The following is a 7,828-nucleotide window of genomic DNA, read 5'->3' as shown; positions in this document are numbered from 1 at the left end:
ATTTATGAAAGACATGGCCGCGCCACATCTTCCTACGCGACAGCTGCTTTCTCAGTAGCATTTATCTTTTCGTAAAAATGATAATCGGAGGCTGATTTGAAGACTCCAAGGAGTATTTTCTGCCCCCAATTAATAAATCGTACAGTTAATTTGCGAAAATCGCACGGAATCGAGCAGATTTTGCGATTCAACGACGGAACTACTTCGCGCGCCGACGTGGAGGGATACACTTTAGCAGCGGCCACGCTGGTATATAACGTCCCACTCGGCCGTTGCTCGGTCACTTCGTGAGTCATCTCGCTAGGGTGTGAATGCATCTCGCTCGTGCACATTTAAGGGAGTGGTCGACTCGTCTTCGCAGCAAGCAATCCGTCGACGAGCGCGAGCTAGATACAGGTTGGTGTGTATTCGATAATTAATATTTAATTATGCGGTGAGAAAATGAACTAGAATAGTTGATTCGGGGGAGAACATTGATCGAAATGGTGACTGCAACGAGAGACCCTCGAGATCGACCGACGGAGATCGAAGTTGGCAAGCCGAGCCACACGGAACAGCTTACCAAATGGATAACCGATGTGCGTTACAAGAAGCTGAAATGCTACCGCAGCCCGAAGCGCGACTTCCGGGTGGAAGCCGTGCTGACCCGTACCTTGCACAAGGCTGAATACGAGCTGCGGGTCAAACAGTTATCCAGGATGCACCGATGGCGGCGGTTGAGAAAGCAGCTTCTCAAGGGAGTGGAGTACGGCAGTTGCGGCTTGTACAATGCGGCTGAACGAGAGTTCATAAAGTGTAAGAAGAATTCTTCCACGAAGGAGAACAATCCTTGGGGAGGAAACCTGTGCGAAGACCTCAGCAGCTTGGATGAGTTCCTGCATCAGCTCGGCGCAGTGAAGTCGGTCGTGCGGCGGTGACTAGATTTGGAAGACTTATCCCAATTACTGAAGCGCAAAGTCCAAAGAGATTCATGTGGCAATAAAACCTTGAATCCTCTACGGCTAGACTTATCCAAATCCGCAAGAAACCTTGCGTCACCGTCCACAACGGAACAAAGAGTAGGGGGAAGCACTTTGCTCAAAATGGACGAAAACTTTTGGACCGGTTCAGTTTTTACGGAAAGCGACGGAGCACCATGGAAGCTGTGTTCTCATGTCGGCGACTTCGACATGAACTTTTAGGAAGACGTTTTTGCAATTAGCGAAGATCCATCCAGAAGCCTTTAACAGAATATTTTGGAGAATGCTTAAGCGGCACTTTGCAGCCTCATCGTTACCCTGATATATATCTGGGTGTTTTTTACTTGCAGTCTCACCGTTTGAGATGGCAACGGATGCGGGTGGAGGGACAGAGAGAAAGAGAGAGAGAGAGAGAAAGAGAGAGAAAGAGTTGCTGTAATGCAGGTGCAGACCATACTTCAGGATTTATCTCCACATGCCCTGGCCTTTGTTGTATGTCTGTCTGTCATCAATTTGGTTTGTAAACCGTATCGAAAACCAAACTACTTACTTTTGTCCTAGTAAACATACTTAAAACGTAGGATATTTATAGAGAATGAAAAGATTTTAATTTTTACATTATTCAGTGATACATCGAGTTTCTTGTAAATTTGTACATAACTTATATAGTATAAGATTGCCTTCCATTTTTTGTGATAATAGTTTTATTAATATGTAGCATTTAACTTTTTCTGATCCTGAACAGTATAACTACACCAAGAAAGGATTAATGTAATCGAGAGCTAGTAAAAAAATTCATAAAATTGCTGCATTTTTTAAATTAAATTATAAACACATTTTAAAATTTATGTAGAGTTTCCAAAGATTTGCCACGTGTGGCTTTTAATATGTTCCTATAATGTTTTATGCTGTTTAGGATTAATATAATGACAAAAAGGATCTCAGCATAATAAACTTAGAGTGTTATTGTGATACTTTTAATTCATATTGAATTTCCTTGTAATACTGTGATATAGGTGAGAAGAAGGGAGTTAGGAGAAGCTGTAAAATAAATACATTTTGCAAGTAACAAAGTAAAATTTTTTTTCCTCAATTTCTCTATTCACCAAGTTATTAATACCATCAATCCTTTTCAGTTTGGCACATATAGATCGTCCTAGAAAATACGTCTTAGCGAAGCGAAGACTGTCCACAAGAACAACGTGGCCCTTAGAAAATGTACCTATAAGATTGCAGTATGAGAGAGAGAGAAAGCGAACGAGAGAGGGCCGAAGGGGAGTATATTTACGTTCAAATGGAGAGGGAGGGAGAAAATTTTTGTTTCTAGAAGCTGGTCGAATTGGCGCGAAATTACCCCCCTGCACTAGTCATCGTCATAGCGAGCTTGTCCGTGCGATAAACTACAAGGCGGCTTCCGCTTGGCGTCCACATTCTCCGATAAATGAGTCGGCCGTGTGCTCTCTCTCATCCAGGTCTGGAATGTTCTCATTCAATGCGTAACGATAACGATCTCCGAATACGGAGATACGCTCCCGTTTCCCCGAAGGTCGCAAGTATACACTTCACTGATAAGATAATTCTCCATGCAAACATGCGAATGATCTGTTTGAAAATACTCCAAGAATTGTTTCTTTCGTTTCTGATGTCATATGTATATATGTCCAGCGTATGTCGCCATAACAATGTGTTCATAGATCATCAACCGGCCACGCCGAGACTGCGTCTCCCGGGTAGGACGTTGAACGCGTATGTTTTAGACCTGTAGAGGACGCAAGAGAAAGGCGTTTGAGGGATATCGGAGTCCGAGCGAGCGGCGGGGGCACGAAAATCGTTAGAGTACGCGCACAAAGATATATGTCATATGCGAGAAACAACGGAAGTATTGTGTGGTCTCGGTTCGGTAATGGTTTTAAAATAGAAATTGATCTGCATTTAGATTTTGTAGATGATTGTGCATCTTAATGGTTTTTTTTTTCCTTTTTTTTTTTTTATATATTTTATGTCAAATTTGTTGATTGTGAGGAAACCGAAGATCCCAGGATCTAAAAGCCCGAAGATTCGAGTGTCCGGCGACTCGGAAGGATCTCCACGCGGGTCCAGGAATCTGGACTACTCCAAAAATTTCGGGTGGCACGGTATCAAGCATTCACACGGTAACCGTTAATGTGTTGGATCATTTTCTCGACAACATAATTAGGTCACGGAGTTATTTATGGGAACGAAAAGGAAGAGGGGTTGAGAGTTGGGGGGGAGGGGGGGGGGATAAAAATAAGAAATTCTTTTTGGCTACAGAAAGCAGTGTGTATTTGGAAGGTTTTTCGTTTCGTTCGACCAGCAGCTCGTGGAGAATTTGAATTATTCGAGAGTGTATGCGGCAAAACGAAACCCAAACGAAAATACTATTTCGGACGGTCAAATGCGATCAAGTTGAACACCACTGCCGGAAGGAGGTTTGTTCGATGGAGACGGCTTGAAAGAAAGAATAAGGGAGAATCTAGCGTAACGAGCTATCGTTTTTTTTTTTCAATACTATGATAATTCATATATCTATATGTATACATGCGAATTGTTTTGCTCGGTTTTCTTTATGTTTCACGTTGATAGGCAGCAGAACGAAAGAACTGAATGCCGAATCCTTTCAAAATTAAAGAAACGGCCCCGACGGGTTACTACCTACGCATTTAATTAAGTTGTAAGGCCATGTATTGCTTCATAATCATCATGGGATCCCGAATTTACGTGTTACGTGAGAAGATAATGAGAGACGGAGGGATCGCCGATGTCCTTTATTTTCATCTCTGCGTATCCCTGCGCGCGCAAATGTTAGAAGAGGGCCAAGACAGGAGGCGAACCAGTATTTCTATGAGTGACGGGAAAATGCTGCATCGTTTTGCGCAATGATCGTGAGGAAAAATGGCAGTTGGGGGAAGCTTTGCGCGAGCTCTTTATTTCAACAAGAAACTTTGGGAACTGCAAACATCATTGGTGTCATGCTGTATACTTAACAGGTCCTGGTGAGAAATATTTTCATTGAAATCCATGAAACTTGCAGAAATCGTGAAGCTTCTATGAGGACACGTTGAGCTCAGGGATGTACAAGTTTTAGAGGAATACAAGGATAAATTACATTTAAGGAAGCTTTAATTAAGGAGATTTGGGAATCTAAGAGAGATGAGACGTTAATCAGGATTTAAGAAATCAACTCTGAAGGATCTAGAAGCCCAAGAATTGTTTCTCTGGATAATATTCGAAAACCATTTCAAATTTTCATCATTAATTTAATCGGAACTAAATTATCGTAAGAATTGTGTGTCCTTGAGAGTTTTATTTTGTAGGGAAACAAGCGAGGATATAATATTTGCGTAATATGGGATAACTTTATAACCAATATAACAAATAATGAATTTGAAATTTTCAAATTTGAAGAAAGGCATTTGAAGAAACCCGCATAAAACTTGTTAGAAGGTATTTTTTTAAAAAAGAAAGGTATATCTCCACGTTATTTCAATATGATTTAGGCAGTATGTGTGTCTGTTATTGCATTACGTTTATATTGGATCATGATGGGGACAAGATGGGGAGGGAGAAGGAGTGAGAGAGAGAGTGTGAGGGGGAGGGAGGGAGAAATATTACTTTATTTTTTCACAGAGCACGGTCGTTCGAATCCATTCTGCATCTGAAATGACTATTCAGTCACGGAATAAGTAGTACGGTTTTAAGGCGACGATTCTCAATATAATGTATCACTCCATGCTAAGGGACTTCGAACGAGAAAGAGTTCATGTATTATTCGGATAAGCAAGTCATTGTCTGTGCAAGTTTGGCGAGAAGTTCCATCAACAGCTATTAGCAGAGAATCTCGTTACTCTTTCAAGAAGGACGCAAGAGATAGGTTTAGATTTACAACACAGAGGACGCAGCTGGAAAATACAACTTTTTCGAAGAAAATGCGAATTATAAAATTTGACGATAAGTTACACGAATTTGGACAGATGTCTTTTAAGCTTTGGGGAAATTAATAAGGAAGACGGATGATAATAATGACAAAAATTAAGAGGAAGATAAATAACGTAATTTGTTGAAATGTAATGGCTATTAAGGAAACAATGCTGATTAAGTGGTGGGAGCAAATAGCAGCTACAAAAACCAGGTAATTGTTTTTAGAAAATCTTTTGCTGTATCTTTTAAATTCTAAATCTCATAAAATTATTTAATCGTATTATTTAATACATTGTCCACAAAGTTAATAATTTAATTAAAATCGAAAATAGATACTGATTTAGTTCATTTTAATATAAAATTTTGCACAATTGATTCATTTAAATATATTATGTTTTAATGAAATATTCTCTTTTTTGCATTTTATAGATATTTAAGAAAATTGTGTACTGAAAGAAATTTATGGAAAAGAATTTACGAACAATAGGAATATTTTTAATATTAAAAATAGAATTTGCATTTATAAAATTGCCGAAAATACGTAGATTATAGTTATGTTCCTATGTAAAAATGCTGAAATCAATCTGAAGAAGCAAACAACAGACAAAACTTGAAAACAAAGAAAGATAAACTTGGTAAGCAATATTGAAAGTTTTAAACTTTATAAAAATGTAATAGGAATCGACTAAGAATACCTGATTTATATTTTCTGTGTAATATTGAAAATAGGCATTACTTAAAGAAGGGAAGGAAAGATGAATTGCATGATTTTGCGGAATATTCGGAGCGTTCAAAGGACAGTGCGTGATAATTGAAATCTGAAGCCTTTATAAGATAATCGCTTTTACCTTGAAAAGTACATTTAAGGATGCTTGAAGATATAATAACATGAATTCATTTTGATCATTTGTATTTGCGCTTTTTGGTGATCATCGCAAAGAACTTTTTCCTATTCGGAAGAGGCTGAATCTTGCTCTTTGTTTGAGATTTCGTAGCAGTCGTCAGTCAAGGACAACACGTTGGACGTGAGTTATCTGTCTCTTTAAAATCTTTGCTGTTAACATGTTTTACAGAGATAGGAAAATGTAGCCAGTCACATTGTGATCTGTCCTTGGTTTTCGAATTCGTCATTAGTCTATAAATATTTGCAGATTATATGCAGATTTTGTACTCGATTCTCTTCTCGTTAACCACCTTTGAGATTTTCGAGGTTTTTTTGTGCACTGGAATTCTTTACATTTTGTACTTCACATAATATTGAATGACTGGATAATTCTTCAACTAAAATCGCGAGAGAAGTTGGATTTATTCGGATTAATTCTTCAATAATATTGCGGAATATGCAGAGTTCCAGAAAACGGCACATCTTTTTTTCTAAGAAAGGTATAGCGTATAATTGATTATATTTAATTATTTAAATATTGGAGTCGTTCAAATTTTCATGTCTTTTTGCAGATTTATTTTTCCAAATGTTAAGTATATGTATATGTGTAATGAAATGGCGTTATTGCGGAAGAAATATTGGATTTAAAAAAAATCAAGAGATTGACATAAAGAAGAGCAACAAAAAACAATAATGAGAAATTTTATCACAAAAAGATCATCGCGAGATTTTACTGTAGAAAAGAATTGTTATAAAATTTGGTTGTAGAAAAAAATTGTTAGATTTTCTGGAAAATTTAATTTATCACTAAAGAAATGAATCATCGTATTGTAATTTTAATATTGTATAATTTTGTTTTATTATGTAAAAATACATCTCAGAAAAAATTAAATTATTGAGCTTGAAAATCATGAAAAATGGAGTTTGGACATCCTGAAGATACGAACCCTCGACATCATGAAAATGTGAAGCCTGGATATCGTGCAACCTGAGGCTGGACATCGTGGGACCCGAGGCTGGACATCGTGGACCGAAGCCTGGACATCGTGGGACCTGAGGCTGGACATCGTGGGACCGAAAGCCGGACATCATGGGACCTGAGGCTGGACATCGTGGAACCTGAGGCTAGACATCGTGGAACCTGAGGCTAGACATCGTGGAACCTGAGGCTGGACATCGTGGAACCTGAGGCTGGACATTCTGAAGATACGAAGCCTGGACATCGTGGAACCTGAAGCTGGACATTCTGAAGATACAAAGCCTGGACATCGTGGGATCTGAGGCTGGACATCGTAGACCGAAGGCTGGACATCGTGGAACCTGAGGCTGGACATTCTGAAGATACGAAGCCTGGACATCGTGGAATCTGAAGCTGGACATTCTGAAGATACGAAGCCTGGACATCGTGGGATCTGAGGCTGGACATCGTAGACCGAAGGCTGGACATCGTGGAACCTGAGGCTGGACATCGTGGAACTTGAGACTGGACATCGTGGAACCTGAGACTGGACATTCTGAAGATACGAAGCCTGGACATCGTGGGACCTGAGGCTGGACATCGTGCAACCTGAGGCTGGACATCGTGGAACCTGAGGCTGGACATTCTGAAGATACGAAGCCTGGACATCGTGGAACCTGAAGCTGGACATTCTGAAGATACGAAGCCTGGACATCGTGGGATCTGAGGCTGGACATCGTGGACCGAAGGCTGGACATCGTGGAACCTGAGGCTGGACATCGTGGAACCTGAGACTGGACATCGTGGAACCTGAGACTGGACATTCTGAAGATACGAAGCCTGGACATCGTGGGACCTGAGGCTGGACATCGTGGACCGAAGGCTGGACATCGTGGAACCTGAGGCTGGACATCGTGGAACCTGAGGCTGGACCTCCTGAAGATACGAAGCCTGGACATCGTAGGACCTGAGGCTGGACATTGTGGAACCTGAGGCTGGACATCGTGGAACCTGAAGCTGGACATCGTGGGACCTGAGGCTGGACATCGTGGACCGAAGGCTGGACATCGTGGAACCTGAGGCTGGACA

General features: G+C 40.3%; 1 long non-coding RNA gene across 1 annotated transcript; it reads left to right on the top strand.

Annotated features, from left to right (window-relative positions):
- The first annotated feature begins 250 nt into the window (after positions 1–250).
- On the top strand, positions 251–5,115 carry LOC105673140 (uncharacterized). The gene is made up of 2 exons (XR_001100914.2): positions 251–396; positions 1,310–5,115. It is a non-coding gene; the product is annotated as an uncharacterized lncRNA (long non-coding RNA).
- Positions 5,116–7,828: the final 2,713 nt, after the last annotated feature.

The sequence above is a fragment of the Linepithema humile genome, chromosome 6, assembly GCF_040581485.1.
Source record: "Linepithema humile isolate Giens D197 chromosome 6, Lhum_UNIL_v1.0, whole genome shotgun sequence".
NCBI classification, from domain to species: domain Eukaryota; kingdom Metazoa; phylum Arthropoda; class Insecta; order Hymenoptera; family Formicidae; genus Linepithema; species Linepithema humile.
Note: the sequence above shows the minus strand (reverse complement) of the source record. Positions and strands in the feature narration are given on the sequence as shown.